Genomic DNA, 25,696 nt, shown 5'->3' on the forward strand with positions numbered 1-25,696 from the left:
CCATATTGGTCTGTGTAACGAAAAAAATAATAGGTTAAAATATCTAATTTTTCATTTTTTTTCCGCCTTGACAAATTTAAAAATGGGATCTTTAACCTTTTCTCCCAATTTTCAATATCAGAAGTTTAGCAATTCAGAAATTTAGATTTGGCTGCTGTGCTCGAGTGGGGGCGGGTATCCAGTTTTGAATAATTGGAGTCCAGACGCAATTTTCTAAATTTCTGATCCTCTGAATTAAAACAGAAAATTGGAAAAACAGTTTAAAAATCCTATTTGTCAAAGTGAGAAAAAAAATGAAAAATTTGATATTTGAACCCATTTTTCTGTTTTTCCAAATGTCCGTTTGTGCTTAGAAAATTGAACTGATGAATGTTACACGGACCCATATTCCCATTTCTTTCTGTTTAAAGCAATGAATAGGGTCTTGACACTACTCCCAAGTTGGCAAGTAAAAAGGCCCAAGAAGAAGACCCACACAAAAACCAGAATAATGATTGTAACTGGAACAGGTTTGGGGTGGCAGTAGCTCAGTCCGCAGGGACTTGGGAACCAGAGGGTCACCGGTTCAAGTCCCCGTACTGTATGGTACCAAGTATGGAGTGTGGACTGGAAGCAGGAGAACCTGTCCATGGACAGCCCCCTCACTCTGACAGCTCTCCATTAGTGTGTATGGGTCACGTATTTGTATTTGGGGCCTGTGTGTAACAACCGAGTGAAAAATGTAATTTTCCCATCCAGGGTTTTTCATCTTCTCCTTCTTCTTTTCATCTTCTTCTTCTAAAGCCTTTGGAATTGCCTGAATTATTGAATTAATTTGCTGTAGTACAAAAGCAACACAGTGAAACATGCTGTGTCTTGACAATAAAAACAATAAAGATGGTCCAACCACAACTAAAAACCCAGAAAAACATTTTTTGCAGACTTGAGGAATCATTCCGCAAACTGGAAACACATTTTGGGAGGAGTAAGGCAACATTGTTAAATAGTTGTTTCTGAAGCTCACAGAGCTGCTCATCTCAAGATTTGGGCCTCAGACTTTACAGAGGGACAACACATATTGTTCCCAGGGAAAATGTAAGTTCAAGTTTGCTTGTAACTGGATTTGTATCTAGTTGTTGAAATGTTTTTTCTAATTATCTACAGATGAGACCAAAGTTACAAAGCTATGAGCGAGGATACACGAGAAAGCCGTACTCCGCCCACAGAGCTGATGAATATACGGGACGCTTCAGAGGAAAGGACGTCTCGTCCCTCTCTCCTCGCAGGATTTCCTTGCGTCTCTTCCATGCCTCCTCGGTAGGACGGACTAAGACGTGAGGAAAGGAAGCAAGTGGAGGAGCCGGGGATGCAATTAAAGGGAAGTGAGAAGCACAAAGGAGCTAAAAAGAACAGCAGACAGCTTGTAAACACTTATAACTGATGGAGAAGTGTCATTTCTCCCCTCTAAACGCCGTCTGTCTGAGGGCAATGCAAAGTGATGTACCAGCCTTTGATCGATGGCACTTATACCCATCCTCCCCTCCTGCCCCCCCCCCCCCAACACCATCAAGCAGAGAAATGAACATGGGCTCAGATTTACATTATCGGTGCATTGTTATCAAAAATGATAAAAGCGTTTCCAAGGTTGTGGATGAATGAGAGCAAGAGAAAAAAAAGAGGAACATTAATTGAATTCTGCAAGAATAAATGTTGGAATGCCAGCTAATATGGGATGCAGCTTGCTGTGGGCTCCTAGTGAATGACAATGTAACTAACGAAAAGTAGAAAACAGAGAGTAGGGAGGCGAGAGGTAAGGTATCACAGATTTGCATCGTCTTTGCTATGACAGCACCGGGTGTCAAATGCAGCCTGCCAACACCGCATACATTCAAAACAAGACACCACAGGATGCAGGGCACACAGAGCAAGATGTTCACTATGCCTAGACTTAGACTTCTCTTTATTGATCCTTTTGGGATGACTCACCGCAAGGAAATTGAAATTTCCAGCAGTTTTCAGCAGCTTACAAAAAACGTTAAAAAAAATGCAGCGCAGAGAGAAAAACAGTATAAAAATTACAATAATAATGATAACAATAAAACCTTTGGCTATAAAAAGACCTTTAGCATAAAGTATCAGTTAAGAGCAGTTAGAGTGTCCAGGTATGTATGCGAGTAGATTATTAATTATTTAGTACAGGGTGAAAGAGTGGCTTCAAACTTGTAACAAACATAGTCCGAGTCAGAAAAAAAGAGGGTAAAAAAAGACAGACGTCAAAGCTGACTGACAGTCATGAGTAGGTGGAAGATTAGTGTCAGAATGGTTTCAATGGGTTGTCTTTTCATTTCAAGGCTGCGTTCCGGCCTCAGAGTTGTGTGTGGCAGCAGCTGCAGCTGTGACTGCGAGGGTTTAATTCTGTTTCAAACCGGGTTACTACGTTAAGAAAATAAGTTTGGTGTTAACCTGGGTGAGCTTTCTGTTCCCTATATCCCCAGTGCACACACCTTTTCAAAATACAGCTTGATCCATGATGATGATGAAGATCAAAAAGAGCGGCAAAACAAGATCCCGCTGGACTCTAAGGTCTTTGAAGGAGTCAATGTTTTTCAAATGAATATCAGAACTAAAACATAGATATTTCCTCACACATGTGTCCTTTTTCCATATTTTCTTTTAGAAATTCATTTTCAGCTCTTGTGTGGGATTTAACTGGGTTCTGGTAGCCCCTCTAATAACAATAACAAGGTTCATACTTGACTTTAACCAGTCACATGACTTCATCCGCAGAGAAACCAAGGCGCAAATACACTCAGTCTGAACAACACAACATGGTGTCAACAATGTAGAAGACATTGAAAAAAAGGGAGCCCCAACGTGCCCATTTTATTAGAGCACTAACCTAAAAGGGTGGGAGTCACCAGACACCTCGCGGTACAATATCATCACGATACCTTTGCCACGATATGATATTATTGCGATTTTTTACATTTTTTTTATTTTTTATTTTTTATTCTGCAATATTGCAATTTATAACCTTTTTTCTAGCTTCTAGGTTTTCCCAAATTAAAATGATGTCCCCAAAAGGAAACTTTGTCAACATCTGTTTCATCTAAAAAGATACATTTAGCTGTTCGTTTATATCACTTCAATTGTATTGCTGCAAAATGGGACTGACAATTAGACAAACTGACCAACACATATATAATAAAAGATCCAGACTTGGCGCCTGTGTATCGATACAATATTGCCACGGAAAATATTGCGACACTATGCTATGTATCGACTTTTTCCCCCACCCCTTCTTACCTATTCCTGAAATTTAAGAGAGAGCTAAAGCAGAAGAGGTCATTATGAAAAAAAGTCAGTGGTACAAGACGCTAATAAACAGCCTCCAGAATGTAAAATATCACAGGTAGAGTGGGTAAAAAAATGTAGAGTGGGCAGGTTCTCAAAGCTTCCCAGTTTCTGTCACCCTTTCCACCCTTTCACCTCTCCATTGCTGCCAACATGGAGGCAACAGGCTTTCTTCGCAGTAAAATGTTGAGCTGTCATACTAGCCGAAGCACTAATAACATTAACAAAGGCTCCATTCTATTCTAGAGTCCCAGTAAGTCGTGAGCGTGACCTAGCTAGCACGCTACCAAGACCCTTATACGGAAGGAGCTGAAATGGAAATGATCCATTGTATTATTTACACCTGTCCTTTTCCTACTGTGACAAGTCCAAATGTCTCCTGTGGAAAAGGCCTATTGGTGCAGTTCAGCATTGAACACAGAATGGAAATATTAAGAAACATTTGGCAGGAAAATAATTTACAGAGCGCTCCGAGCTCTGCCTTTTTTCCCACCTGGCCAACGACTGCAAAAGCAGGTTGTAGCTGTCAGATTTGGGAAGAAATATGCAAGGCACACAGGGCTTTTTGCCACTTTCAGGATGTCGGAACAGCACTTCTTTGGCAGTATACCAAAGCCATAAGAGAATTGGATTTACTCTTAATTCCCTTGAGGCAACAGCTAACAAAGTGATGCTGAAAGCTGCTTATTTTGTCCATCAGCAACGACTTGACGGTGACACAGAAGCCACAAGGACAGGCCATTGTCATACAGCACATAGCAAATACAACCCCTTCCATGCACACATATGATCACCAAGGACTCGGTATGACCAACTGGCCTAATTTCCCTGGCCGTATATGGCAGAGTGATTGATGCTGGAGTGGCTACATTTAATACACAATGGAGAGGCTGTAGTTGGTCCGCTTTAGGCCAATCAGGCCGCCCGCATGCATGCATGCATGCAGCGAGGCCAAGTTAACTTCTGACTGTCCTTGAAAGCTGGCGCCATGCTCCACTGCCAACACAGAGCTCAACAGTGTGGTTCCCAAATTCCATTTCCCATTCATTTTCTCCATAAGGATTTTATGATAAGGATCCATAAGGATATCAGCCATGGTGTCTACACAATTGAAGGCAGACTGACCACGAGCTCCAAGGTTCAAAATCAACCTTGTTTTAAGAAAAACAGGTTTATTTTGTGATCTTATAAAGAAATATTACACTACCCATAAGCTTAAGCCTAACAGTAGAGCTGGGCAATATGTCGATATTGTGATATGAGACTAGATGTCGTCTTAGATTTTGGATATTGTCATATGGCATACGTGTCTTTTCCTGGTTTCAAAGGCTGCATTACAGTAAATTAATGTGATTTTCTGATCTTACTAGACTGTTCTTACGGTTATTGTTTGCCGTTACCAACTTAGTCGTTATATCCACATTTCTGATGATTATTATCAAAACTATCATTGTGTAAATATTTTGCAAAAGCACCAACAGTCAACACTACAATATCATTGTGGTATCGACATGGAGGTATTCGGTCAAAAACATTGTGATATTAGATTTTCTGCATATCGCCCAGCTCTACGTAACAGTGTCTGATTTGCGGATCTCGCCGTTACCATGGAAATGTTTAGTGAACCAGCGAACGGCTAGAGCGAGCTACTACCACTGAAGTCTATGATCGTTTCTGTACGCAGAATCAGATGTTTTATGGTCACGATTCATCTTGGTGGTGGGTTGCTTGGTTCCAGGCTCAAAACTAATTTATATAAGCATTCGATGAAATGTAAATGGAGACATTGAAAGGGGAAAATAACTTCTAATGGCTGGCTGAATGAGAGCAGCTGCAAATATCCCTAATTCAAGAGTGTCAAACTCAACTTCACTAAGGGCCCGACTGGAAAATGAAAATCACATCAAGGGCCAGATGGTTAGTTTATTGCCATTCTGTTATTTAAGAGAAACAAGTCAAACAAGTTGACTGTATTATTGTATTTCACATATAGCTTTCTCACTTACTGTTTGGGCCTCAGAAAGCCCTAAAAAAGTTTTAAAAAAAGGTCCTTAGCCATTATTGAAAAAAGCGCCAAAAACGTTCGAACAAAATGACAAAAAACATTGAAAACAGGAACCAACGCGGCAAAAAAACCTGCCAAGATTGCCAAGAAACTACAAAAACTTTGGAAAAGTGGACAAAACATTGAAGTAAACGTCAAAAACGTCCCAAAAATACACCTAAAGCTGTAAAAAAGCACCAACAACAACTGGAAACAGAGCCAAACGTGTCCAAAAAACATTGAAAAGGCGACATAAACGCAAAAAAAGCAACTAAAAGGCCAAAATTGGCCCAAATGGATTGTGAACCTATTTTGATATGCCCGATTTGGCCCACTGGCCTTGAGTTTGACGCCTGTGCCCCAATTCCCAGGCAATATGATATCCTCAGGTCTCTGGGGTTTGTAGTCTGTTGAACTCTGCATGTAGTTGGTTGTGGGCAGGTCACAAAGTACGTAGGGATCACAACCCCCGAGCCGGCTCCTGAGCAATGGGCTGAGGTGGCCCAGGGAGGATTTCTGTAAAATGTTCCTCTCAGGACTGTGACAGGTCCACCAATGTTCTGCTTTTGAGCAAAAACAGGTTTTGCTTGTGCGTGTAAAAAGCGTAAAAAAACAAGAGCGCACAAAAAAAGACAACTAGTTGTGGGATAAGAAGAGTAGCTGCAGATCTGTTAAGAGGAGACAGTGGTTCCTTTAGGATTTATCTTAGCATCGGGGGCAGGTGTTTGGTGGAGCTGTTTGTTTAATAGTCGACTTGACAATAACCTACATCCTACATCAACAGGATGAGGAGTTAAACTGGACGGGCCAAAAAAAACTCAGAATATTTGTACTTGTTGTTGAATTGCAACGTGAGCGGAAGCCAACGGGGGGTGCATTATGCGTCTGCCCTATTTCTAATACTGAGGCGGGCCTCCACTACAAAATCAACATAGAGGAAACACTGGAAGAAAAATTGCAGACTGGGAACAAAATCGATTTGGAATACATTTTCACTGTACAAGTAGACAGCCCAAACACGGCCACATGCAGTAAATACTGGACATATTTTACATATTCATAAACAGGTGAAAAAAGACTGCTCTTACCTGATATGGTCACAACCGATGTTGAATAAGAGGATCCACATGAAAAAAATAGAAAAAGAGTATTGTCAATCATCAAATAAAGTTAATGAACATGTGTTTTTTTATTACAAGTGTCACAGTGACCAATTATATTCAATGACATTGGAATTTAGAAAATCTTGAGATAAAGTCCTTGGTAGCACCCGAAATCGCATTCTCAGCTATATACTCAACACCATCGTTTGACATACCTTAAACATAAACAGTAGTGTGTATCTTTTCTGAGGCGCTAAGGTGTAATTTTTCAAATTTTGCTAGTTGGAGATGGGTAACCATGGTAACCCCTGCCAACCTCAGCTCTAGCGGCATTGCTAAATAATGCTTGAGCTATAAAAAGGTAGGTAACGAGTCGCAAGTGAGAAAATCTCAGCTTTTAAACATGGAGAAACGTAAATTGAAGCATTTTTGACGTTACTGAGCTGCCTTGGTAGCTGTCAGTTTGTCTGTTATGAATGTTGTTACTACCGCATTGCGTTGTGGGATACCTAAACCAATTCCTTAACATAGCGGAGTATCTACATAGCAGACAACAGACAAAAAAACTACATAAAGCAGCGAACGCAAAATCAACAAGCATCATCAGTGGCCAATAATCGATTATGGATCTGTCGCTGCATCGATGCAGAATCGTCTAGGTCCGCATCGCGAGGCAACGATGCAATGATTAATTTCAACACCCCTAGGAAGTAGTGTGCAAGTCACTTACTATTGATAGGGTTCGGACATAATGCAATAATACAAAAATCTCACATGATGTTTTAGCCTACTAAATAGCAAGTTAGTATAGAATTTCGGACGCAAAACAATGTATGAGACATTCACAGAGCCATCTGAAGATGGTATTTGAAATAGCCCTTTAAACACAGAAACAGAAGTGGGACAAGTGAACCTCTTGGTGAATAGGCTGACTGTTTATACAGCACGTCTCTGCCTCAACAGATTTCAGAGAACATAATGCTTTCTGTATCTGCGTGCATTGATTTGAAGTGTGAGATGTGCCATGTGTGCACCAACCATGACGAGGACTCTCAGCAGGTTGCATCAATCAAATTACCACAAAAAACAAGCACTATTGATATAAATAACACTAAAATGACAGGCTGCCTACCACTGGACATTGATGAGAGTGTACAGTTACGGTAATAAAAAAAGGCAGTGTCACTGAAATGGCATATCTGTGTGATGTTGTGTTGTCTAATACAAAAACAATAAAAAGGTTTTCCGTCAGAACGTTTATAAATCTCGACAATTTCTGAACGCACTTGAAGGCAACTTTATTTCACAGGAGAGAGAGAAGGAAAGAGACGGACAGGCGGACAGTGCTTTGTTGTTGGAGGAAACCGTCAGCTGTTCCACAAATTCCTGAGCAGTCCAGTGATTGTGTTTCTTTTTTTTAACCCTCATAGTGTTTTCAAACGTTTCTTTGGCAACCATAGAGGCAGTTCAGTGTGAATCCAGGCTTAATCAAACGTTTTTATGACATCAAACTGAATCCAAAGAGTCCAACTGAATACCTTTGCGTTCACGAAAACTGAAACCTTTTCCTGCCATTTAGAAAAACTGGAGAAGAGCCTCGATGCACATCTGGCCTCGTTCCTATTTCAAAATAGCATGTTATTGCAGAGGTGCTGCACAGCAACTGTCTCAACACTCGTCTCTCTCTCCTGCCGCACATAAACGGTAGCCCACTTTTAAAAAACACAAATGCAGGAATATGGAATTAAAAATACACATCTGCCAGATTCACTACCCCATAAATATTTATATTAGGGCAGCACAATATGAGGAAAATGAGGATGATATCTAATTGTGATTATTTTGACTGCTATTGCGATTGCGATGTGATTCCCGATATTGAGGGGAACGATAATTTTTGTATCATTATTCTCATAATGAAGTTTTTTGTTGTTTTTTTTATGTGTGAATTGTGATTTTTCTGCAAGGATGTGTACCAAACAAAGATTTTTTTTTTTACTCTGTAGGATAGGACCGGGACGTCTTCTACTACTACTACCGGGACGCCTATACTTTATTTTAGAATAGTTTGACACATATTTGCCTTTAAATATTGTTGTTTTACTAGAGAGTACATTCACACATAATCAAGGACAATACACGATACAAGTTACCCTCTGTGACTGGTTCAGCCCTTGGGTGTGGTGACCCCCGTCTGCATCAGACAGGTCATGTTTCATTATGCAGCGTGCTTTTTCTAGTGAGACAGATATTAGATGCCAGCATTCGGAGCCCTAAGGGTTTCTGCAGACTTCTCTCAAAGGCGTGGACAACTCAGGACAATCCCGCCCCCTGCAGACAGTCGACAAGTCGAGAGGGACAGATTTGTTTCTTTCTACCCAACAGGCATGTCCTGCACGCTCCTAGCTGGGCCCACGGCCCCCCCCTCCCATCCATCTGCCGGCCGTCCCTCACACTCATTAATTCTGCCCGTCCCCAGGTGGCTGCTAGATGTGATTAAGCTCAAATGAGCCACCAGGAAAAATTAGAAGCTCGAGCCCCCCCCTTGGAGGAGATCGCGGTGGAGAGAGTTAAGAGAAAATGCTTACAGATCCTCCTAATGACAAGGTGTGAGGGATGTTTGTCTCTGTGGGCTGGGCTCCACACCAACGATAAACTGTTGTTACTGCGAAGGAAACTGGATCTGAAGGCTTTCTCGAGGAAAGATGAGGTATGGTAAGAGACGTCGGCTTATACTCAACAACCTCGATGAAGGTGCTTACACGAATACATGGGTTCCCTGTTCAAACATAAGACCCACTTTGAGACGCATCGGTCACACAGTCTTTAGATTACATGAACATGTCACACCAATTGGAGGCTTAAGTAAATCTTTAGAGAAATGGGGTTCTGTGGGTGGGAGAAAAGTTTAGGGCATGACTAAGCCTCCAAGCCCCTGACCACCTAGGCCCCAGGGACAGAGCCTGCTGAGCGCTTGGGTGGCTCGCCTGGTGGAGCGTGCCCCATGTATAAGGGTTTAGTCCTTGACCCTGCGGCCGTGGGTTCGACTCCGGCCTGCGGCCCTTTGCTGTGTGTCGTTCCCCCTCTCGTTCCTTTTCATGTCTTCAGCTGGCCTGGAAAACTAAAGGACTATATGCCCAACAAAAAGAAAATAACTGCTTGACCCAACGCATTCTCACTCCCATTGCGTGAAATATGGTATAATTGGTCAGGTTCCAGGCTGGCAGATGACCAATATTCCCTACCGTAAATTAATGCTCAAATTGGCGCTAAAAGTTTTGGTTCGGGACTATTGGCGCCACTTTTGACGCAGTTACGTTAAAGAACAGGTTGTGGGCAACACGCAGGACAAGAACAGGACAGTTGGGTTTAGGAAAAGAATAACGGACAGTTGGGTTTAGAAAAATGTAGAAACAACAGTTGGGTTTAGGAAACGTGACCCGCCCAGGACACAATGCCCTGTCTCCTGGGTGAGAGTCCTGTGTTGTTTGACTCATCTACCACCCCGACCAACTTCCCAATGCCAATTTCGGGCTTCCGTACTACTTGCTACCGTAGTCGCTCTTAGTGCTATGTCACGTTCAAACGCATTGTAGCTGCTGCTCTCCCTGGTGCCTTCCACACAAAAGCTGAAGGACACTTTCGTGTCGTTTCTGACGCTAACAGCCCTTGCCCAAACGACGAGTTCAGAGTGAGAACGGCTTGCAAAACCACAAAGAGATTCCAAACCATTACAAAGAGACAAAACCCCGAAAAAGGACAACAAAGGTATGCACAAGAACTACAAAAAGACACAAACCACTACAAAGTAGGACATCTTAATAACTGATTGATTGAAATGTTTCTCAACGCTGTTGTCACATGCAGTCCACGGCAGCACGCTAACGGTAGCGTCCATTGACAACTGTAATGCTATTAAAATGGAATTTAATACTGTGTACACTTGTATGATCTGTCATCACAAACAGCTCTGTGGCTTCTGATATATAGACAAACACACACTGATTGGCCAGATGTTGACGCTCATCACCTGTCATACCTTATAATCCTACTCTGTAGTGGCCACCCATGTTCTTCTGAGCTATCCATGCATTTCTCTATGACAACTATTGAGTGGCTCTCCACCTTTGTCCTCCGCTCTCCTGGGGGTGCTCCACTTGGAGAGGGCCGCTCTCTCAAAGGCCTGTCAACCTAGCTCTATCCAGTGACTCAGCATATTGACAAGCTGTCTGCAGGGTGCCAGGGCCATCTGAGCCAGGCGTCTCAGATCAACAGAGTCTGTGTGTGCAGATACCGCACCGGCCTTTTTAAAGTGGATGCGATGGACATGCTATCGAGGCCGGCCCGTCTGTCCTGTTGGCTATTGTGCGCATGTGTTTACAAAGCCAGACGAAGACGATTATGGTCAGGGTGCTGTTTGATAGCTCGGTCCGCTCACTGCTGTCATTACTGAGTTTAGAGGGAGGGGGGGGAGAGAAGAGACGCCAACTGCAGGGGCTTAATGACGTGAAGATATGGAAATCGGCGTGCGTGTTTGTATGTGACTGAGCATTTCTGCATTCTCCATTGATGCAATAAAACAAAAAAACAGAGTTAAAAGGATGGAAGGTGCCTCATCACAAACCCACAAGGCATCTCCTACCAAGCTATTTAGTTAATTACATTTCATTCATGTGACTCGTCTCAATGCCATCCCCTCACATAAGAGGGAGTGCAGAATAGCGCTCGCATAGCTATGAGCATCATTAAAACACAGATGAGCCCGCGATCAGAACGTCTGCTAGGAAAGATAATGAGAGGTATGAATATCTGAATGACTTTAACACCCTGTCCCTGAAACCAGAGTGACACAATGACACATATCCATCCCACTTCTTTTTCTTCAAAACGCAGGAGTCTTAAAAAGAATAATACAGGCTGACCTGCTTCTCGTCCTCCTCCTGCTTTTCCTTACTCACTCCCCCCAGAATGTTTGATCATTCCATTTGCCTTTATTTTGCAGGTCCAGTCATCCTAATCACAGCCATTTGGGTCTGTTTTGCCTCTGGACTATGTTGCTGAATTTATGCACAAGTTTGATCCCAGAATTGGGTCTAAAATCCCTAAAGAGGAGAGGCTTGGCAGGTGCTTGGTTAGTTTGGAGCTAGGAGTTTTTCTTAAGAAAAAAAAAAAAAAAAGATGAAACGAAACAAAAAACTGAACCAGTCTATATTTAAACCTATGTCCTAATCCATAAAACTGCATAAGATTAATATTGTTGGTACTACAAAATGACTCGCAAAATGACTGTATAAATACTTTTCTTGTTATATTATTTTGATTTCCCGATCTTTTTTTTTATATTAATTCATCAGAATCATTTATTTTGACAAATAAATTATTCTGATAAATGAATATTTAAAAAATAAAAAACAGATGGTCAACCGTGTTATGTTGGCGCTCCATAGTTTGTCCACCAGAGGACACTCTACAACGTCCCTGTTAGTGCTGGCGCTCCATAGTTTGTCCACCAAAAGACGCTCTACAACATCCCTGTTAGTGATGGTGTTGCATACTTTGTCCACCAGAGGACGCTCTACAATGTCCCTTTTAGTGAGTGTGTTGCATAGTTTGTCCACCAGAGGACGCTCTACAACGTCCCTTTTAGTGAGTGTGTTGCATAGTTTGTCCACCAGAGGACGCTCTACAACGTCCCTGTTATTGATGGTGTTGCATAGTTTGTCCACCAGAGGACGCTGTACAACGTCCCTGTTAGTGAGTGTGTTGCATAGTTCGTCCACCAGAGGACGCTCTACAACGTCCTTGTTGGCAACTCTAAAATTTTGTTGATATTGTGTTTTTGTTTAAATGACTTAAGTTTTATATCTTAAAGCTTGTATTTTTATACATTTTATTTATCAGAACTTTAATATATATTGATATGTTTCTGGATTTAAAAAATATACTTCTATATATCGGCCAATATATCGTCATATTGGATTTTTAAATAAGCAAATATTTGTATCACTCTTAAAGATCCTTTATCGGTCGGGCTCTACTTTGTATCCTTTAGAGTACATTGATTTAAGGGTTGGCTAAACTTTTTTTTTGCTAAGGTTCCTAATGTGTTGAATCTAGGATTTGCAACTAAACAATGGTTTAACTTGCACAGAGAAGATGCAGCCAGCCAGTGAGGTATGAATGTAGAGCATAATTTGCAGTCATCATGTAAAGGTACTGTCAAGTCGTACAACTGGGAATTCAGGAGCTCAACAGCAAGACCTCCACCGGTCTACTTTGAGTTTAGGATCTGTGATGGTTGTGAGAGCTGCTTTGGTTAGATAGAAGATTTTATTAGAGCCTAACTAATATCAGTGGGCCAATATATGTATTAATATATTAATAATGGCAGATTAAAAAAATATATATATACATACACACATTATACTTAAATATATTTTCATCATATTCGTTTTTAATGACAAATGATTCATATAAATGAATATTAAAAATGTTATGAGCCTTGGCGTTGTCTAGTTTGTCCACCAGAGGGCGCTCGACAACATCCCTGTTGGCAACACTCTGATTATTTGTTTTTGTTTGCTGTGTTTTTGTACAAAATGACTTTAAGTTTCATGTCTTAAGTTTGTATTTTTATACATTTTATTTATCATAATTTAATATATTGGTGTTCCTCTGTTCTGTTGTCACAATAAAACAAATTATTATCATATTATTTAAGTGACTACAAATCACTAATGTTAGGGAAAACTTTTTTGTTACGCGTTTCTTGCTTTTTTACTTTAACAAATTGCAGATGTTTCGGAATATCATTTTTTTAAATAACCAAATATTTGTATCAAATCAGCCTTAAAAATCCTTTATAAGTCGGGCTTTAGTTTTTATCTTCTGCCATTAACTTTACAATCCAATGTAAACAGCAAGAAATCAAGCCGACAACACCCACCGTTCTCTATGAAGGACCAAAGTGCAGCTTTCATAAGGAGAGGTGTGATAGAAAGGAAAAACAAACCGTTGTGTTTGGTGTGATATCACTGCTGGCCAAAAACAGAAGCCCTACACTAAAGTTAAAGGGCTGACCCTCGCTCCACTGAAAGGAAAGATATATCTATGACAGTGAAAGTACAGCAGGGGGCAGGCAGGCAGTTAGCATACAGCTAAGATGTATGTGTGCCCCAGCTGGGATGATCCCTTAGGATCTCCGTGTAACAACATGGACGACAGCACACCTGCAGGAACACATAGGGCCACAGTGTACTGAGGAATTCTTCTGATGGAATTTAACACAGTACTTCCATGTGTTGTTGCTGTGTGGGATGCCTTTTCATTGACAGCACTGGCCGTCACCTTGTCGGATTCCCCGGCTGTAACGTGAGCTGGCTGCGTTGTATTATTCCACTGTTACACCAATCCTTGACCTCTCTCCCAGGCTGGCTGTCCACGTCAACAAGGACCTAAGGAGGTGGTGTGTGTACTCCCCGTGTCTCTAAGGTTTAACGAGAATGATAGTGGTAAGGCAGTCAGATAGTGGAGCAGGAAGGGTCCGCTTCTGCACATTCAGAAATCCTCCACAGATTCCAAAGAAGTAGGAAATGAAAACAAGTCCCCAACCTAAAGGAGACAACTTCACTGTAACCTGAGAGCTTAGGTACCAGAGAACAGTCCTTTCTTTTTATGCTTTAAGTGCACAAAAAAAGGTCCATGAACAGTACAGTTGTAGAGACCGTCCGAACAGTCAAGCATTTTTAAATGAAATACCTGATTCTAGTCATTGTCAATTAGCCTGTAGATTATTTTCTAGCTTAATCGATTAGTTGTTTGGGCCATAAAATGTCAAAAAGTCAATCAGTGCTTCCCAAAAGCCAAGATGACGTCCTCAAATGTCTTGTTTTGTCCAAAACTCAAAGATATTAAGTTTACGGTCACAGTGGAGCGGGGTCTTTTTTCCCCTTGATTATAGTGATAGCGGATAGACTGGAAAGGGGGACTCAACATGGGGCAAACGCTCTTACTGGGTGAGCTAGATGCCGCCCCAATATTCACATTTAAGAATCTGGTATCAGAGAACTTTTAATTTTTCTTTCTTCAAAAGCACTCAAACCGATGAATAGTTGGTGATTCACCTAATAGTTGACAATTAATGGATTAAAGGATTAACCTTTCCAGCTCTAGTCTCCACATGAACAAAAAAAGGGGTAAAGAATCTGGTTGATCATATCAATATATTATATGTGCCTTTATGACCGAAATTGTTTATAGAGCTCAACGGTCCCGCCCACAGCGGGTTCTGGAAGTAAAAATACAATGCAATTTCTCCATTGCTAATTGGAGTATAAGCCATAAAATCGTAACCATCGATGGTAAAATCTTGTTTTGAGATAAATGTCTTTCTTTCGCAAAGTCTTGGGTAAGATATTGGCTTTTTGGGGGATTTTCTGAAGTTCTTTCTCTTAATATGATATGTTGTATGCTTATGAGTCACGTTGTAGCTGGTTAAAGTGAAGTATACATTATTCATTACATTAAGACATGGTCTAAAACTCTTTATATACAGAATTTTCCAGAGGGAGAAATAAAGGGAAAATTTACTTCCAGATCCCAACGGGCGGGACTGTTGAAGTGTGGTTTAATAAGGCAAAAAATGAATTTTGGAAAACAGCTCCTGCAAAGCCTCTAATTCTCATTCATAAAAAATGACATTGGTAAATCAGACAGCATGTACCGGCCCTCGTTTAGCCCCCAATTTCCACCGGTTGCGGAACGGCTGCAGATCCGCTCTTGTACGGCTGCCGATCCGCTCTGGAACGACGGCGGAGTTATTAGGTTTCCATTAAAGTCTACGTGTGTACTTCCACAGATTGCATCTCAACTCCGGCAATCCCCAGCCCTCCAGAGCAGATAAGCAGAGCTTCTATTTGCCGCCGGAGAGCTCTGCAGAAATTTAGCACACGGCAGAGCGGGACAGGAAGTTGAGCACAGAAACAAAACAAAACATCCGGTTAATTTTCCAAATTACACCTTGAAAACACGGCACCGAGGTGTTTTACCTCCACTCTCCTGGACGGAAACAAACTGTTGTTTTTGTAGTTCTATTCTACGTGAATTTGCGAGATCTTGTGGGTCCTCGAGACTTCAGCTGTCAGTCATGGCCGCAGCCAACAAATCCGGACCTGGTGGGTGTTGACGGACGGTGGAACACGGATCCGATCCGCAGCCGTTACACACCCGCTGGAAATTGGGGGTTAGTCATGACGAGACGCATCCTGCTATAAATCCCACAGCATGGTGTAACAGCTAATATTTACACATTTTAAAACCCCTATAAATGCATGCAGTACATGTCGTTTTGATGGTTTCATTTGGGCCTACAAGAAGTGTGTGTATAAATAATGTGCCTGTATTTCTGTTTGTTTGTGTGTTATGACAGTACTTAAGAAAAGGCCAACTGGCGAATACCTCATTCACCTTAGTGCTGGGCTATTGCTGCCTTCATCCCACAGTGTTTACTTACCAACAGTATGCTAACAAGATGCTGATGAATGCCAGGCATTACCTCACATCATTAATCACACCTCATTGTCTGGGTTGATGGGACAAAATAGATTTGGACTTCAGGCAACAGCCACCACAGAGAGGGATTACACATGAATAGCTAATAAAGCGCTGCAGAAGAGGTATTGAGTTCATAGTTATAGTTATAGTTTTCTGGCTTTAAAAACAACAATAAGATATGACTTTTAATGGAAAAGTATAGAGTGGAAAATGTGTAACACTCGCATTCAGGCCATTATAGCTGACCATAACCTACTAAAGGACATCTCGTAAATAATACTGAGAATCAATGAGTGAAATGTACTCTTAGAATGTGGAAAATGATCACTAAAGAAAGCAATATAGAAGATGATAGTATATTTCTTTAATGGTGTCCATATGATTTCATGCCTGAATAACTGAACACTAGATTTAAGGACTTGACACATAAGGATTAAAGGCTTTAAGCAAGATAATGAACGGAAGAACAATGCTTAGCTCTGACACGCTTAAAGAGAAATACCTTATAGAAAAAAAGGATTTTGAATCGGTATCTGCAGATTGTGTTCTAAAAATGTGTGAATCTGATACAAATGTTAAGGACTGCATATAGCTCCGACATTAATGGGAGAATTATTTCACATGTGTACAAATGTTTGACATTAAATGCTAACAAAAATAAATTACATAAAAAAATAAGATTCTAAGCTTTTGGGGACAACCTCAAGAGTGTGCCTTTTAGGTGTGTGGTACTTCATGTTGTGCCGAACAAAAGGCACTGTCTATACAAAACGTCATCCACACGCAGCGAACAACACTCGGCATGGGGCGGACACATTTGCTCCGAAATTCCCGAGCGCTTCCAACACCTGTCTAAGACCATCCGTCACAGAGGAGGAGGGTATGCAACCGCCTCGGCCGCAAGGCCCTGTGGTAAGCTTGCAAAAGGCTTCTTAGTGGAGAACGGAGTCTGGGCTCCAGATGCTCCCTCAGCGACGCAGTCATATATTTTTACCCCCAAAGAGCAGGGTGCAGCGGTAGCCAGCAGCATTCTGCAGGACCCCTAATGATTTGTCTCAGCTTCACAGAAAATGTGGGCTACATAGAGAGCTTCCTTGTCTAATTATACAACAGTAGAAATAGCACAAACGAGTTCATGTTAATGCAACAGGCACTGCTGGAGTATTCCCTCTTGTTTATTAACTGAAAGGAGGGAGGAATCATTCATCCCGGCACACACAGAGGAGGTTTTTCCAATCCAACCACCAGCCGACTGCGTCAGCCAGGTGCAGCATGGCAATATTAAAGCTCAACTGGACCCAGCGACAGCAGCAGTGTTTTTCAGGTTGTTGTTTAAGTGGAGAAGTCTTGGAGATGAAGCGTCTCCAGAGACAAACGGTTAAAAGGTCATGTACTGTATGTCAAGAGCTAAGCCTAAAGCAGAGGTGGCCATGTGCTTAATCTGGGGGAAAAAGATGGAGGGAAAGGTAGAAAGCAAAAGATAGGGGAGAAAGGGAAGAGAGAGAGCGAGAGAGAGAGAAACAGAAAGGCAAGGTGAGAGATGTGTGCACAGAGAGCCAATAAGCACAACAGAATAAAAAAGCTGAGAAACTGTATAAAGAAAAGGAGTGACGCCTATGTCTGACTCCCTCTTTTTCAATTGAAAATCTGTCAAAACACACAAATAAAGTAGTTATTTAAAAAAAATGTAATTCTTCAATGGCACCCAGCTCAGTGTTTACAGTTTATTCTGCATGTGACCTCGATAACATGGCTAAGACTCCATCACCATGCTAGCAGCTCTAAGAGGCTGTACTTTACTTACTGCTAAACCACAGAAACAATCTGGGATAAGGGGAAAAATAAACTCTCTGGATTCTTTACATTTCTTTAAACCAATGGTCTAAAGTCTCAGTATTAAATGAAGTTAACTGTTCGCACAATACAGTAAGGTGAGCCGTTTACAATAGTTGACACATGGATAAACATCATTGGATCTTACCAGTGTATTGCAGTGTGTACTTTGTCCACAGCAATCCCACCAATTGTGAAACATCCCAATAAGACTAAGCAGGCCTGCCTTGTTGCATGATTCTAATTTCCTTCAAAACTTGCCATTTTTAGCATGTAGCTTGCTAGCTCGAAGGTTGTAGTTGTTTGCCGAAACCCCAATCATCCTGGAAATGTACTTCTGTTGATCTAGACTAGACTAGACTGGGACCTTTAAGAGTTAACGGATGCAGGGCAGGACTGACAGCAATTGGCTTCTTATTTATCAGTCCATTTGGTTAATTAAATGGAAGGCATTGCGTACAACTTTGGGCTGGCTGCATTACAACCAGCTAGGACTGATTAGTGCAAAGGCGCCATTAAATTACAGGAAACCATTTTTGGAATTATACACACCATTAGATTCCGTTTTCTCGGCCCTGTCAATAGTGTATCAGGCAGTTGTGGCTGAGAAAGAGAGGAGGAGCAGGGAATGTGAGGAAATAAAAAGAGAGAAAGAGCCCGACAAAAAGAAGCAGTTTGACGCTGAACAGGAAAGGGAAAACGTGTATCTACTGCAGAGTTACATGCACACGTGCCTTTGAATTCCCAGCCTGCTCTTCTCATCTTTGGCATGCGGCCATCAGAAGGTAAGCACAGCAGTACCCAGACTGATCTTATGAAATGGTGTATGTGTGACACGTATGGCATTATTTTTGTGTTATCAAGACGCATACTCACTTTTAAGCGTATTTTACACGGCAAGTGACGAAAACACGCCAAGTGGCGTTTATGTTTACGTCATACACGCGGATTGCAGAAAATGCGTACAGATAACACGCCATTGTGTGTGTGTGTATGTTTATACACAGTCTTTATGTCATGTTGGCGAAGCAATGACGGTACAGAGAGGAGAAATAAAGGACTACATGAGGCTCCACTGAAATATCTTGGCCTAAAGGATGACATTATTCCATATTATCTTTAAAGTTTGTCAGTCCTAAAATTTAAAACACACCGGCAAATTAAAGTCTAATGTTTTCCATGTATAATCTATGCTTTTGCTTCGATGTTGTATGCGAGTGGCGGTGAATAAAGTACTCCTCTTGATGGCTCAAGACAGCTATTGTGATAAAGATGTTAAATGCGCTAAACCCTTCACTGTGCTTTTATTTAGAACATAATTACAGCAATTACCATCACACCCCTGTGCTGCCATGGAGGTTAGGGCTGCAACTAACAATTATTTTCATTGTCAGTATACCTGTTGATTATTTTCTCAAATTATATTGATTAGTTGTTTGGTCTGTAGAATGTCAGAAAAAGCCCGAGACGATGTCTTGTTTATCCACAGCAATCTAACAAAATGTATTCATTTGACTGTCACAGACGAGAGTAAGAAACTAGAAAATATTAACATCTAAGATGATGGAATCAGAGAATCTGTACCTTTTTTGATTAAAAACAATTGTTGTTGGAAGCCTCTCTAGTGAAATACAGTCATCCTTTACACCCTTTAGCATTTTAACCATGTTTACTCCAGTTGCTAGCTAACGCTAGGCTAACGTTACCTGCTGCTAAGTGTATTGTTGACTAGTGTCCCATGCGGCGGTGTTTTAGTTCCCTCTAACATCTGTTTTCAGAGAGAAGCAAAGGCATTTAAGTGGCACCTAAATAAGGCACTGAAATCCACATTGCTATTCAGTCTGGTAGATAACAGTCGTTACGGCACCGGTGCCGTTTTAGCATCCCCCCCGATATAAACTCTTTGGATCTACATGATTCACGTGGATGACATTTCCCCATTCAAAACGGTGATTTCCGCTGAAAAGCGACTAGTCTGCGAGTGTGTTCCTACTCGTTGGCCGGCTCGCGATCCCAAACAAGTGTGTGCGTCGTGCCTGTAGTTTGTTTCCGGTCTAGCTATTTCCGGTGTGGTGTTTTTCTAACACTACAAGTTGTCGCAACGGCATGTGAAAAAAAAAAACTACAAAGTTTGCTAGGCCAAAAAGAACGCTAATCTCGCGATAATCAAATAGACGCCGTTAAAATGGGTTTGTGTTAATGCCGTTAATAATAACAATGTGTTTAACTGACAGCACTGATATATACACACATATACAGCATATGTGTAAATATTCATAGGTCTTACATTCATGTGCACATGCAATTGTGTCTTCTCCAGTTATGGCTGACAGCCCCTGGCAGAGGAGTTCACCAAGGGCGCCATGATCCGGCTGCTATCTGATATGCTGTCATTCAGCGCCCACTGTGGCAGCACCGAGGGCTTTCAGCACCTCTCCGATCTGCCTTTCTTCCTTTTACCCTTCCTCTACGTCCACAGCTTTTTCATTCCGCGGTTATCTTGTTCCTGTCTGTTGACTGAAAGTTTTTTTTTCCCCTTTTCTCTTTCCTTCCTTTATTTGCCCTTTTCTCTCGCCAACTTCTCTTCCAAACATCAATCAAAGTCTTTATCTGCAATGCGAGAAATCTGGTTCCTTCAGAAGACATAACACTGTGAAATCACAGCTCTAAGAGTCCGCAGCGTGGGTTTATGCCCTCTCCTTTCGAGTCTTTGGATGCTCCCCGAGCTTTTGTTTCGGAGCCTCCGCTGAGGTGTTAATCTGATCAGTGGAGCAACTCAAGAGTGCATCACATGAGTCATCACATTACTGGCAGCGGATTGCATTTACATACTGCTCTTTGAAATCACTCTGAATGAATGAGACAAGATTATGGATTGTGAGATATGATTGAATTGTGCAGGGAATACAGTTAAACAACAATGAGGGTCAAAAGTGCATTTGACTATTAGGTTTTTAGCGGGTTTTAAATCCCCTGGGTCTAATGAGTGACTGACCCATCACTATGCCGCGGAAGCCACTGCTCAGCCAAGCCAAAGATCTGCTGCTTTGCCTCATTTTCCTCTTCTCCTTCTCCTAACTTAGGGCCCCCCTGATGGTTTAAGCCTCAGAATTTGCCCAGCTATAGTGGCTAGCAACTAAAAATAAACACACAGAGGAATGACCCGAAGGCTCTGACGCCTTCTGACACACACACACACACACACACACGACCGACGGTGTCCTCAATCAAAGGAGTCAATGTCCTTGATAGAGTGGCTGTTGGCTCACTTGGCAGTTGGTTCTCTCTCTCTCTCATATTCTCCTCCTGGCTCTACCCTACAGCATGCTAAGTAGACAGTTAATAACAAAACAGGGGAGGGCATGGACGCCTATTCTATGCCGGCTGATCCGCTTCATCTGGGTGCCACAGCGGGGCGACTTTCTGACAAAATAAGAAAATGGAATGAGTTTTTTTTTTTTTTTATCTTGCCTGTTTGGATTTGTTGTCCTTTTTTTTGAGCTGCTTCATGAAATAGCTGCTCACTCGTAAATTAAGCAATGGTTTGCCTTGGAAGGAATTTGGGATATTTTAGACGGAGAGCTGTTTAGGCCATATTGACTAAACATATAATCTGAAGCGAGGTTCAGAAGAACAGGCACACCGCACTGTGGTCTGTAAAAACATCATTCAATATCCCCCTCCTCAGCACTGAAGGTCTAATTTCAGATGGCAATTAAATATGCAATAACGAGGCCACTATGTGTTCCTGGATGTTCGAGGTCCCATAAATAGCAGAGAACTAGAATGAGGTTGAGTTACTGGCCAGGTCAATCAGCCTTACAGCAAAGGTTAACATGCATTAACATTCATGGCGTAAAGGACAAAAGTTCAACCTTTGTTTCTACCAGTGGTTCCGAAAGTGCTGTCCGAGGGGGATCCAGCAAAACGTTGTGTAACAGCTCCATTTAACTCTGTATGCATCAGGAGGAAAGCAAAGCATGTGTGTGTTCATGTTGAAACGGTTCTCAACCCCAAAAAAAAGAATTGAGATTATGAAGAACGTATCATAGAAAAGATACACTGTCACAAAGTATTCCATTGGAACAAGAGTCTACAGCCATGCGCTTGGTGGGTGTGATGTCTTGGCTGGGGGGGCGCGGCTTGGGGCGGGGTCGCCATGGGGGACAACAATCCTTTCCCTCTGAGTGGCTCACATAGGGTTAAGCCAAATATTTTTAAAAAACGACGCCTTTTTGGGTCGACATTATAAGGGACTGGACAAGTGGAATGGCCAGAGGTGTCATGTCCCGACATTGTTTTGCTGACGTTACCTGATGAGTCTAGAGGTAACAGACAGCTAACGTTAACCGCTAGCTAATCTGAGATGATTCAATCTCACTGCATTATCAGTAACGTTGTCCCAGGGTCATCAAACTGTCGATTTATTAAAGCTACATTAAATACTTAGCATGTTAAATAAATAAATTGCAGGTAACTGCGATGGTACGATGTACTATATCACACAGGAATCTTCTCGCAGAGGAACATGAAGAATTACACGTCCCCGGAGGCTTACAATTTTTTCACCAGTGGCTTTGTGGGAGAGGTTTTACACCACAAAATATCAGGGAGCCACATTTGTTTGGGATGTGAAGAATGCCACAAATTAACTATTCGACAATGTGCAAAGCAAGAAAAAAAAACATCGTAAATATGACAACGAGTAAAGATCAACCACTGACCGGGGCTACCCTCATATCCTCCTCATCCTCCTCATCTCCCAACTGGCCACACTTTTGCTTTTTTCAACCTTTGTGTTAGATTTGGTTCGGTTTCTTTTAGATAGTAAGGGTGGACCGCCAGGTGGGTTCATCTTGTTTTCTCCTGTTTAATTAGTTGGGGAGGTAAGTCGTTTGTCATTCTTTTGGCCATTTTGGGTTTCTTAGGTCAGTTTGTTATTTTGGTAGTAAGCCACCCTGAAGCCTTGTGTAAGTTACCTATATGTATTGGTTTACTTTATTTCCTTTTTTTCTACTTAATGTAAAATAAATAAGTTAGTGACATTCAAACAAATAATTGTGACTACTTGGGAGACGGAGAAGATGTGGCCTTTTTATGTTGGGTCCTAGGCATGCTTTACTATTTAGCACTAAAAAAAATGATGTACAGGCGCTTGCCTCGCTTTTTATGGTTCCTTTTTTTGGTGTGTAAAGTGTTTTATTACAATTTATTACAATTCTGACCTTATGGTGGCACTATAGGAAAAGTCAGGGGATTACCAAAAATCAGTAAGATTCATCCCCTGAGGACCATAAATATCTGTACAGAATTGAACGGCAATCCATGTGATCGTTGTTGCGATATTAGAAAACGTTTTAATAACGGTGAGGTATTGGAAATTGAGGGCAAAGGTCACATAGTTGAACATTTGTATGCTCTTGTTGCTTCTGAAGACCTGAATGTAATGCATGGATGAAACAGAAACAGTTTCAGTGTTCAGGTGTTGCGCTAATCACTCCGCCCAAGTAGCAGCGCTTCGGCTTCTGAGAATATAGTTCCCAGTTTGTATACGGGTAGGATATGGCTGCGGTGAATAAGCCAGAGTCCCAATAAATTGCCGTGTTCCTTTAAACTGTGTTTTCAGCACTGAGGAAAAAATCTAATCTTTCATTACATTTCATTTATATTTTAATTTCAGTTCCATCACTAAAATTTCACTGATATTTGAGGAGGCTCAACAAAAGGAGATGCCTTCAACATGTTTAATACCAGCGCCAACTGGGCTGATATTGCTGTGATAATATTAGATAAAGATCGTGTTTGCTCAACAGCACCAAACTGAGCTCCATGTAAACGGGTTGAGATTATAGATATTAGCACCGGGAGCAATATCAAACCGGGAGAACTGCTTTCTACTAACAGGACTGTTTTCCAGCTGCACTTAGTTTTTTGATCATCAGGATTCCATTATCGACCCACGACCCACAACAACAGTGTTTCTGAACCAAATAAGGCCTTTCACAATTATTAAATAATTGTCTTGTTCTTATCTTTAACATTATCCAGTTTCTTTGTTTAACTGCAATTATTGCTATCATTAGGTAAATCCATCACATCAATCACAGTGATTGACTTACAGTCAATTCACAGCGCTGTGGAAGAGAGTCTGGCTAGTCCACACAGCATTCTGGGATGGCTCTGGTTTATTGGCATTTCTTTAAACCAATCACAATCGCCTTGGGCGGGGCTAAGTGCGGGATGGAGCAACGGGGCGTCTGCTATATAGCCTTTATGTGTTTTGTTTGCAAAAATGTAAATTTTTAAAGTAACTGAAGCTGTCAGATAAATGTAGTGGATAAAGTACAATAATTCTCTCTGAAAATTAGCGGAGTTGAAGTAGAAAGTTGCAGGGAAATACAAGGAAAGTACAAGTACCTTAAAGTTGTTCATTGAGTAAATGTACTTAGTTACATTCCTTTCCTGCTACTCAGGAAACCTCCCTTTTACTATCTAGAAAGGTAAAGCAACCTGGTGCAGGACCTGATTGTTATCAGTCAGCCCCCCCACAGCAGGGTGAATGGAGGATTTGAGTCGAACACACCCACTTCAAACCAGACGGGGAACAATGTGAACATTGTGCAGTGGTGGAGTTGCTGTAGCTCCTTGACCAACTCTTGTTTGCTCCGTTCTGTAGACTGCTGAGATTGCTAATAAATCTCATGAGTGTCACGGTAAGGACTCAAGTGTAAATGCACTGGCATGCATCCATGTCTCTTCTCATTGGTGGGTTTTTGTTTTTGCCGTGAAAGTTTGACTGATACTTGTCTCAGGAAGGAGGGCACAGTGCCAGCAGGTGTTTCCACCACAGCGAATTATTCAATTTAATTTTGGCTTTGTAGCCTTGAAAACGCCATTCATCTTCTTCCTTTCATAGATTTTTTTTTATATATATACCCCATACTGTTTTTTGCATCTCATTTTCCTCTACAACACCAACTGGCAGCCAGGCAAAGTGAAACACAGACTGCAATTGGATGACGTGCAAGGCTCCTAGACAGACGTGAGCAGGGTGAAAGGATCGGGAACCCCCATGCCAGGTAATCTCCCCGATAATGGAATGCGGCCGCCCTACAACATTCATAAATATTCAGATGAGGTGAAATGAGCCGGCCCAGGAGATTGTGTAGCTTAAGCTATCAGTGGCATGTGCAAAGAGGAACAACATTGCTTTGTTGGTGTGCTGAAGTAAGGAGGCAAGAATCTGACTCTGCTATGTAGCTAGAGTCAGGAATGCGGGGGTGGTCTTGTTTTAAAAAATATATAAACTGTGTTGAGCTGATCTTTCTGAATGGGTAAGAAACAAACATCTTCCCAGCTCCAAGAAGTAATGTACGGGGGCTGATTGAGTTCCCGCTTCACCTCAACAATTAGCATATGCCGCAGTGTCCCCTCAAAACATGCGTCAGAGCCATAATTAGCATTAGAGCAATTCCAGATGGTGCCATACATTGTCTCAGAAAGATCTGCGATTAATCATATACTTTTCTCTTTCAGTCAAATTTAAAATTACTCATTTTAGAGCCTGACCGATATATCGGCCCGCCGATATTATCTGCCGATATTGGTATAGGCATTTATAATGGCCAATTTTTTAAAAAATGTGGATTTCTTAAAAAAAAAAATATTTTCAAATATTCATTCATTCAATTCAATTTCAATTCAATTTTATTTATAGTATCAATTCATAACTAGAGCTATCTCAAGACACTTTACAGATAGACCACACTCCAGAATTTACAAGGTCCCAACAGTTCTAGTAGTCTCCTCCAGAGCAAGCAACAGTGCGACA

At 41.5% G+C, this 25,696-nt stretch overlaps 1 protein-coding gene and 1 long non-coding RNA gene across 5 annotated transcripts in view; both read right to left on the reverse strand.

Moving 5' to 3' along the window:
- The window catches only part of magi3a (membrane associated guanylate kinase, WW and PDZ domain containing 3a), a 159,662-nt gene that overhangs the window by 89,627 nt on the left and 44,339 nt on the right, over window positions 1-25,696 (reverse strand). The gene's annotated exons all lie outside the window — the stretch shown is intronic.
- The window catches only part of LOC117947131, a 16,388-nt gene continuing 10,426 nt past the window's right edge, over window positions 19,735-25,696 (reverse strand). Inside the window, exon 3 of the long non-coding RNA XR_004657160.1 lies at window positions 19,735-19,854. This is a non-coding gene — a long non-coding RNA (uncharacterized LOC117947131). The remainder of the gene's footprint in view (window positions 19,855-25,696) is intronic.

The sequence above is a fragment of the Etheostoma cragini genome, chromosome 7 (assembly GCF_013103735.1).
Source record: "Etheostoma cragini isolate CJK2018 chromosome 7, CSU_Ecrag_1.0, whole genome shotgun sequence".
NCBI classification, from domain to species: Eukaryota; Metazoa; Chordata; class Actinopteri; order Perciformes; family Percidae; genus Etheostoma; species Etheostoma cragini.